General features: G+C 38.3%; 1 pseudogene; it reads right to left on the bottom strand.

Annotated features, from left to right (window-relative positions):
• Nucleotides 1-955: 955 nt before the first annotated feature.
• On the bottom strand, nucleotides 956-2,110 carry LOC149217908 (F-box protein At5g46170 pseudogene; annotated as a pseudogene).
• Nucleotides 2,111-7,892: the final 5,782 nt, after the last annotated feature.

Raw genomic sequence — 7,892 nt, 5'->3', positions numbered from 1 at the left:
AAAATAAAACAAAAGGGATACAATAATTATATTTTTGACAAACCATAAGCATTGAAGACGGAGAGTAATATACCTAGCACATAATTATGTCAAACAATATCATACTTCAAGCACTTGCTATATATGAACAATGAAACCCTAAATGAAAACGATTTCCATCAAATACGAGATATCATCTCTTCAAATCTCAACCTAACCTCATACCAACGAGCACAATTAGACCAATCAGACCAAGTTTCTTGTTGGGATCTTAAAAATGTTAGTATTGGCGAGAGAGAGGATGAAATCAAGTGCGAGGGAAAAAAATTACAATACCATAGCTCTCTGTGCAGGATAGAGTATTATAAAATTCAAACAAAGGCACTTCAATTATACCAAAAGCAAGGAAAGTAGATTGGATAAATTATTAACCATTTCAATACTACCAAATATTGAAGTGTGTAAGAACATTTGAAGGAGTTTAAATGCAAAAAGAATCCATCAAAGATGGTACTTTATACTTTTTGACTTCTAACTACGTATGTGGGTGGCTAAATTAAAATCAATTTTGGGTTATGATGATAATATTATGAAGCTTCAAACTTAACAATTTACAATGGGAGACCTGAGCACTTACAACATAATCCTCATCACCGGAGAATGAATCTAGCCATGCATGCCAAATTTCAGATTGTCTTTAAAGGATCATGTGCAAAGGTTACTAGACCAGCCGGAAACCACAAATACAAGAAGAAATTTTCCTTATATGAAAAACATAATCTCATAGTATTGTCCCAGAACACAAGCTTGGACTTTCTTGTGTCGAAGATCTATTATCTATGCATCAAAGAAATTGAGGTCTGGTCATACTCGGTATAAGAAGCTCCAAAAAGCCTAATCGTTAAAGGTTGTAATATGATAAGGAATTCAATTGCATGCCTAGCTTGCAGATCAATTTTTCAAAAGAAATTTGTGCTCAAGAAACAAACTTACGTGTGAGTATCCCAGTCAACCTTATGTTCTGTATGAGCCAGAAAGAATTCATTTCCAAAAGGTAAGTCCTCTTCTTCACCATTTCCTTCGTAGCTGCACAAATGGCTCATCAAATTCCCCTACTAGAAAAGCTTATGTATCCTTCTTAATTGGTTGATCACTAGGCCTAATGGAAATAAGGGTTGCTCTCTCCATCCCACCTCCTTCTATAAGGTCAAGATATGGGGCATATCGGAGCTTCATATTGAAGGCTGGAATCTATGTCTGACTCCTAGAACCTGAGGCCATTAGCGGCTTGTCCCTGAACTCTCACAACTGTTCTTTCCCCATACAGAGCATCCCATGTCCACCTGCATTGGTGAGAATGAGATTCTGAAGTGTTGGATGATCATAAATTATCTGTTTTAACAAAAAATGCCTTGCAGAAGCTGCAATTCACGAGCTTATGGTCCAAACTACTCTCAACTTCAACCCATCAGCCATGTAGAATGATTCAGTATACTGTCGTTATCATCAAAAATCTTGTTAGATTCCCTCGTTCTTCGAATAGCACAACATAGATTTTTCCTTGAATTCTTCTCACAGAAATACGATGTGGATCCTAATATTACGCAACTCTCCACCGGGAAGCTCAATGCGAAGATTTTGGATCTTCTTGAATTTTTTCAGCACCTCACTGGGGGAATGATGTGAAACCTCGACAAGAACTACCTTCTTCATCCCGAGGATCTGTTGCAATGTCTGTAAGGGCTTAACTATACTACCAATCACAAGTTTAACAAAAAGACCTATAAAGTCCTAGCTAGTACCTCTCAAACTCCCGCTCTCCTCAGAAGAGATCACGCAGTCCACCTTCACCACGATATCCTCCAGCTGCAATACCAAACCGTTAAAAACATTTTGAAACAACCAAGCACTGCCCTAGGGCTTTGGTGTCACCTAGCTTATTAAAGATCACCAAAACTAATGAATTGGGAAGACGATCAAATTGATCCACTACACACCATAATCATTGAAGATGGAAAGTAATATACTTGGAACATAATTATGTCAAAAAAATACCGGACTTCAAGCACTTGCTATATTTGAACAATGAAACCTTAAATGCAAACAAATTCCGTCAAATACCAGATATCATATCTTCAAATCTCAACCTAACTGTTTGAGGATTTTTCTGGTAAAATCCCAAAAACAAACAAACAAACAGAACACACACACAGAGACAATGCTCTGTTTCTCTCCACGGGATCCTTTTGCACAGGGAAGCCCAAAAATAATTTCTGAGAACAGAGTATTACACCACCATAAAATGATTTCTATTCATTAAAATTTAATGCCTGATACAACATTCATCCTCTTTTACTGAGAGGGATTCACCAAAAATACATTCAACAAAACTCTGTCTCCACCTGAGAATTTACACTGCTGGTGTGTAAAAACCCATTTACATTTACTGCTGTAAAACCCCTTTTACATTTACTGGTGTAAAACTATTTTACACATACTGCTGTAAAACAATTTTTACATATGCTGTAAAATTTTTATATTGCATTTCATTTTCAAAAATAAAAATTCACAGTCATTCATATTACTGTGCATTCTTCCATTCGTTTGAGCAACACACAAAAATACCTTTCAACTCCTGGTTATTCATATGTTTTGCACTGCTGTGCGTTATGCTCCCCACACCGTTCACAAGTCTTCATTCCTTTTTTTTATTCACCCGCGCGTGTGTTCTGCTGCTTCATTTCTTTTACAATGGTCAACGCCCCAACAACAAAAAAACTATAACACGTTTTGATGTATAATAATATATGCCGTATATAAAACTTAAATACTCTACCTACACTTATGAGGATTTATTAAATGCATTAATAAAAACTGCGGTCAACGAAACTTGAATTTTACTCCACGCATAATTTAATGTTGGCTCGTATGCAGGTTGAATCAATCAACGACGGAAAACAACGAAGGCGATCGGATGGCTGGAATGAATATCGGGAGCCCAATTCACGCTGAACTTTAGGCTCCGAAATGTCAGTCCTGCTGACGTATATAGAGGACCACGTGGCTGAGTATAATTGTATCGGGCTCGATTATACGGAAACTACTTTATGATCGAAGGCGGTCCGATATGCTCTGGTGGTTTTGCTGAGCGGTTTTGGGTGCATTAACTGCTGTACGTTTATTTCCTTAATGTTGTTGCATGGGTCCACTGATGTGCAGTTGAAATTACATTTTCAACACTCCCCTTTAATTTCAACTGCTGGGCATTCGGTCATACCCAGACACTTCCTCAAAAATTCAAAGCTTTTCTGATCCAATGGCTTTGTCAAGATGTCTGCTACCTATTCTTGAGTCCTGCAATGTTCTAGGATAATTTCTCCATTGTTCACCAATTCTCTGATGTAGTGAAACCTTGTATCAATGTGTTTCGTTCTCTTATGAAACACTGAATTCTTTGACAATGCAATAGCTGAGCTATTGTCACAAAAAATCACTGTCGCTTTTGCTCGCTCTTGGCCTAAGCTCCTCAACATTCTTTTCATCCAAACTGCTTGACATGCTGCTGCTGTAGCTACCACATATTCAGCCTCTGCTGTAGACAATGCTACAATGGACTGCTTCTTAGAAGCCCATGAAATGGCTCCTGAACCCATATGAAAAACATAACCGGAAGTGCTTTTCCGATCATCTACACTTCCAGCCCAATCACTATTAGTGTATCCAACTAAATCTAAACTTTCTGAGACATTATATAATATGCCAAACATTTTGGTACCTTTGACATACCTTAAAATTCTTTTTGCTGCTTGCCAATGTGCTTCCTTTGGCCTCTCCATGAATCTGGAAATTAAACTAACAGCAAACATAATGTCAGGCCTAGTTTCTATTAAATACATAAGGCTGCCAACAATACTCTTCTACAAACTAGGATCAAAATCCTTGTTGCTGTCCTCTCTGCTGAGTTTTAATCCCATTACTGTGGGAGTGATCGCTGCTTTGCATTCTTGCATGTTAAATCTGCCCAACACTTGATTTACATATCTAGCTTGTGAGATAAAAATTCCTTTTTCATTTTGATCTACTTCTATGCCTAAGAAGTATCTCAAGAAACCCATGTCAGTCATTTCAAATTCCTCTTTCATGACTGATTTAAAATTCTCAATAAGCTGATCATCATTACCTGTGAAAATAACATCATCAACATATAAGACAACAATTAAAATTTTACCATCTTTTTCTTTGATGTAGACGGTGGGTTCTCCTTCACACTTGTCAAATTCATTATCCAATAGATAGGAATCTATCCTGCTGTACCATGCTCTTGGCGCTTGCTTCAGCCCATAAAGAGATTTCTTCAATTTGCACACTTTGTGCTCTTCACCTTTCTTCTCATAGCCTAGAGGTTGTTCAATGTAAACCTCTTCCATTAACACTCCATTTAGGAATGTTGACTTCACATCCATTTGGTAAACTTTCCATTTGTTTTGTGTTGCTATGGACAACACTGCTCTCACGGTTTCCATTCTTGCAACCGGTGTGAAAGTCTCTTCATAATCTCTCCCATATTGCTGCTTGTACCCTTTGACAACCAGCCTTGCCTTGTGCCTTTCTATCTTTCCTTTAGCATTGTTCTTGGTCTTGTAAACCCATTTCACTCCAATGAATTCTTTGCCTTTTGGTAGCTCAACCAAATCCCATGTTTTGTTTCTCTCTATGGCATTCATCTCCTCATCCATAGCTTCTATCCATTTCTTATCTTTAATTGCATCTTCGAAATGAATAGGATCGTCAACATGACAATATAAAGAAAAAAAGGAATTCATTTCTTCATCATAAATGTCACTCAAATTTCTAAATTTCTTACCTCTTTCATTTGGTGTGCAAGTGTTTGAAGATGCACTTGAATTTCCTCCTTGTGGTGTGCTTGAAGAAACACTTTCATTTATCCTCAATGGTGTCCCTTGCTGTCCTTGTGTTGGTGCTGCTGTTTGGGGATGCATTTCAGCCACTTCCTCATCATCTTCATCATGAGACAAACAGTTTTTAACATTCACTGTTTTCTCTATGCTTCCATCCCAAGCTTCCTCCTCAATGAATTGAACACCTCTGCTGACAAAAAACTTCTTGGTAGATGGGATATACAACCTGTAAGCTTTGGATTCCTCACTATATCCAATGAAAAGACATTTCTCCCCTTTGCTGTCCAACTTCCTCCTTAGCTGATCTGGTATGTGTGCATAGGCCACACATCCAAAAAATTTCAAGTGGGTGACACCTTGCTTTCTCCCACTCCATGCTTCTTCCGGCACTTTGTTCAACACTGCTTTTGTAGGACACCTGTTCAAAATATACACTACACAATTTACAGCTTCAGCCCAATAATCATTTAGCAAATGCTTTGCCTTCAGCATGCTCCTCGCCATATCCATGATGGTCCTATTCTTCCTTTCAGCAACTCCATTTTGCTGTGGGGTGTACCTAGCTGTAAACTATTTGTGAATTCCATTTTCTCTACAAAATCGTAGGAATTCCTTGGAGATATACTCACCTCCTCTGTCAGTTCTCAAAACTTTTATATGCAGCCCGCTTTGGTTCTCCACAAGTGCTTTGAAATTTCGGAATTTTTCAAACACTTCACTTTTGTTTTTAAGAAAATATACCCAAGTTTTTCTTGTAAAGTCATCAATAAATGTTAGGAAATATTGGTTGCCTACTAATGATGGAGCTTGCATCGGTCCACATAAATCTGAGTGGATGATCTCTAAGGGTGCCTTTGCCCTTATGATTTTCCCTGATGGAAAACTTTCTCTATGTTGTTTCCCCAATATGCAACCTTCACAAAGGCTGTCCGGTTTCTCTATCAATGGTAATCCTCTTACCATTCCTTTTCTGCTTAACAAGTTTAGATCTCCAAAATTGAGATGTCCAAATCTGAAGTGCCACAACCAATTTTCATCCTTTGGCACACTTTGGAAAGCCTCTTGGGTGACTGCTGCAATTTCTCCTTTGTTTTTCAAATCTGCCCTTATTCTAAGAGGGAACATCCTGTTCCTTGTCATCTTCACTTCAGCAATGCATCGTTTGCTAGGTGCTATATCCATGATGGTGCATACATCATTTTCAAAGAAGACATTGTAACCTTTTTGAACAAGCTATCCAATACTCAAGAGGTTACATCTCATTCCAGGGACATAGTAGACATCTACTATGGTTTTCCTTTGTCCTTGCTTTGTAAATATTTTTACCTCTCCTTTTCCCATAACAGAGGTTTTGCTATCAGTTCTTAGTGTGACTTCTGATTTCATATTTTTATCTAAGGCAGAAAAGAGAGCTATATTTCCTGTCATATGGTTGCTGCAACCTGAGTCTAAAAACCATGTGTCCTCACTTTTTGTTTCAGCCATGTTACAAGCTAACAACACATTATCTTGGTTGATGTTTTCTCTAGTGACATTTGTGTTTGGTCTATTACTCATATCATGCTGCTTCTTCCTACATTCACTGGCATAATGCCCATGTTTTTTACAATAATAGCATTGGACATTGGATTTTTCATACCTTTGTCCTTGAGCATGATGTTGTCCTCTTTGTTGGCTACTACCTTGGCCTTCGTTCTGATTTGGATTGCTGCCTCTTCCTTGAGCATTTGTTGGACTGTTCCTTCCACCTTTGTTCCGGCTTCTGCCTCTTCCTCTCTTGTTTCCTCTGCCTTGACCCCTTCCTCTTCCAAAAGACATCTGGGTCTTAAAGGCTTGCTCTAGAGATGAGTTTTCATTTCTACTCAACCTCTGCTCATGTGTTATCAGTGATGCATGAAGCTCATCAACTGAAAAGTTTGAGAGATCCTTTGTCTCTTCTATGGTGGTGACAATCACATCAAACTTTGAGGGTAGGACCCTCAACAGTTTCTCCACAATCCTCCTTTCTTCAAGGGTTTCTCCATGAGTCCTTATCTGTGTGACCAGACCAATTACATGTGTGAAAAATGAGTCAATGGTGTCTGACTCCTTCATGCTCAGATTCTCAAAATCTCTCCTCAGCAATTGTAGTTTTGTTGTCTTCACTTTCTCCATGCCTTGATAGGCTGTTTTGAGGGTTTTCCATGCTTCATTGGATGTCTTAGCTGCTGCTATCCTTGGAAACACACTCTGGTCCACTGCTTGATACAACAATACAATGGCTTTTGCATCCTTCTTCCTATTGCTCTTCAGCAGATCTCTCTCTGCCTGAGTTAAGTTGTTAAATTGATTTTCATCTGCTGGTTCTTCAAACCCATATTCAACAAGTTCCCATAAATCTTGAGAGATAAATAAAGCTCTCATGGTTATTGACCAGTAGTCATAGTTCTTCCCATTAAACTGTGGGAACTGGGTGTTAAACATACCCATGCTAGTGCTGGTGCTAGCCATTCCTTGCATCCTCAACTATGCTTCAATTTTTTGACTGTGTATTTTAAAACACTGACTGTTTCAACAATAACAAAAAGAAAACTTTGAGGAATACCTGAATCTTTTGCCTGAGACTTCACTTTGCTGGAGAAGATTTACTGCTGCAACAAAAGACTCCTCCCTTCAGCTTCTTGAACACCTTCAAAGAGCCTAAGCCTGCTCTGATACCACTGTTTGAGGATTTTTCTGGTAAAATCCCAAAAACAAACAAACAAAACACACACACAGAGACAATGCTCTATTTCTCTCCACAGGATCCTTTTGCACAGGGAAGCCCAAAAATAATTTCTGGGAACAGAGTATTACACCACCATAAAATGATTTCTATTCATTAAAATATAATGCCTGATACAACATTCATCCTCTTTTACTGAGAGGGATTCACCAAAAATACATTCAACAAAACTCTGTCTCCACCTGAGAATTTACACTGCTGGTGTGTAAAAACCCATTTACATTTACTGT

This window comes from Pinus tabuliformis, chromosome 1_1, assembly GCF_031772625.1.
Source record: "Pinus tabuliformis cultivar Carrire ecotype Pingquan chromosome 1_1, CPIR1, whole genome shotgun sequence".
Classification (NCBI taxonomy): domain Eukaryota; kingdom Viridiplantae; phylum Streptophyta; class Pinopsida; order Pinales; family Pinaceae; genus Pinus; species Pinus tabuliformis.
Note: the sequence above shows the minus strand (reverse complement) of the source record. Positions and strands in the feature narration are given on the sequence as shown.